We start from the raw sequence: 2,331 nt of genomic DNA, 5'->3' as shown, positions 1-2,331 counted from the left end.
CTTTTAGTAGGTTGCAGAGTACTTTTGAGCTTCTTTCATGCTAGTCAATAGGGGTAGGTCTACATTTGAGTATCAGTTTGACTTTTCCATATTTGGTGACATAAGGAAATGTTCAGACCTGAAATATTGTTTTAGCACCAAGTTTTATACTTCAATCTTACCACTGAAGCCTCAGTGATCTATGTGATAGGAGGTGGAATGATTGATTGTATGAGAGAGGAGTATGGGGTTACTTCACAGAGGCATTCTCATCCAAAACCAAAGTGACCAATGATTATATGAACACATAGATTTTGGAAGCATGAGTACTATCTTTGCACGTACAAGCCAAAAATTATCCTAGTACTAACATGGACAACAAGTCCTATGCCTAAATAAATATTTTTCTATTCATATCAGTTGACAGGAGAAAATCAGTTTTCTACAGTGGAGTTGTACTAGTCATGTCATCCACATTACAGAGAAGGGTCATGTTCATGTCTTATGTTATAGTTGGACAACACAATACATATTTCATGTATATTCCTTTTTGTGTATGTTGGGGAGGACTTTTGTTTGTTTACTTTAGGCATTATTTCATCTTGTTCTTTTTTTGGTTTGTTACAATTTCCATTTTAAGCTTTGGTGTTTTTAAGAGACAGAAAGGAAATAACAAAAAATTGGATTCATAGATAGGTGAGAAGGTTTGGCATACCATTTACAAGTGGGTGGGGAAATATGATCAAATGTATATTTGAAAAATTTAATGCAAATTAACTTAGAAACGTACATCTAAATAATACATAATATATCTAAATGATTATATGTTCTTATATAAATATTAAAGACATTTCTACTCCATGTGTTGATTACAATTCTCCAATATTCACAGATATGTTACAAGAGCCTCAGTATCAAACATGATATATTTCCCAGGCCAGTCCATAAGGCTCTCAAATATAAATGAGAACATTCAACTTGTTGCTTCTCAGGATCTGAAATTATCCCATAATCCTTCAGACACCACATATTTCAGATATAGGATATGAAGGTACTCAGCTGAAAAATGACAAGGAAGATTCCTCCCTAAAGAATAGTATTCAGAGTATGTAAAGGTTCTGTAAAACTGCTTAGAGGGGAAAACAAATCTAAGTCATGTTCACAAATCCTATGAAATCACAGAAAAAAAAACAAAATGATTTAAATAGTCACAAACAGCATAAAATATTTTGATCTATGCCTAACAAAGAAAGTGAAAGTCTTGTTTAAGAAAAATTTCAAGTGTTTGAAGAAATTGTAGAAGGTATCAGAATATGGAAAAATCTTCCATGTCAATGGAAGTGCTGAATTAATGTAGTAAAATGGCCATGCTTCCAAAGCATTCTACAGATTCAATGAAATCCCCATCAAAATTCCCTCTCCAATGATCTATTTCATGTGGAAAAACCAAAAACTCAAGATTGCCAAAACAATCTTTATCTTTAAAAGAACTTGTGGAGGTTTTACCAATCCTGATTTCAAGCTGCACTACAGAGCCCATGTATTGCTCACTTTATACAAACGTATGGTAATGCTCAATTGCTGTTTTGCTGAAGACAATAGGTACCCAAAACACTGAAACATGGATTTGTTAAGTGAGTGCCTAACTAGAAACTCCACTCTTGCTGAGTTGTTCATGATACTCAATGGTTGTTTGCATATTTCCAGAGGAAAATGTTAAACACCAAACCAGGTAAAAAACCCTTTAATCCCCTATAGTGCCCTGCCTGCAAGATGTACTAGTGAAGTCCTGGAACAAATCCTGTGGGACTTGGTTTAAGATCCACCCTCTGAGATGGACCTGTTATATATACAACTAGGGTGGATATAGTTTTGAGACTAGATCCCCCATGGACATAGTGGGAAACCAAATAGGGTTATAGAATGTATCCATAAAATGACTCCTAACACATTCTTCTATACTCATAGGTCATTCTCAAGCTTAGATGTCAAAATAGAAATTGCCTTCAGCAGTAAATGGCTGAATATAATCACAGTGACTATCCATGTGCACATATTGAGAGACCTTGGAACACTCAATCATAAATTGCAAATTTCCATCATTTCCTTCTCTGCATAGCTCAGGAAAGCCTCCAGAGAGTTGTTAGGAAGATATAAGTTTCAGAGTGGATGGAGAACACCAAAGAAACATGTCCTTCTAAACACAGTAGGAAAATTATACATATGAATTTATAAACAGTGTGCCAGCATGGACAGATTTGAGGTTGATGGCTTCCCGATGTTAAGTATGAAAGTCATTGTGAACCTCTATCTCTAATCCAGAAGCCATGTCCAAATGAAAATTTAGGCGAC

Source organism: Mastomys coucha, unplaced genomic scaffold (genome assembly GCF_008632895.1).
Source record: "Mastomys coucha isolate ucsf_1 unplaced genomic scaffold, UCSF_Mcou_1 pScaffold4, whole genome shotgun sequence".
NCBI lineage: Eukaryota > Metazoa > Chordata > Mammalia > Rodentia > Muridae > Mastomys > Mastomys coucha.
This window is presented reverse-complemented; position numbering follows the sequence as displayed.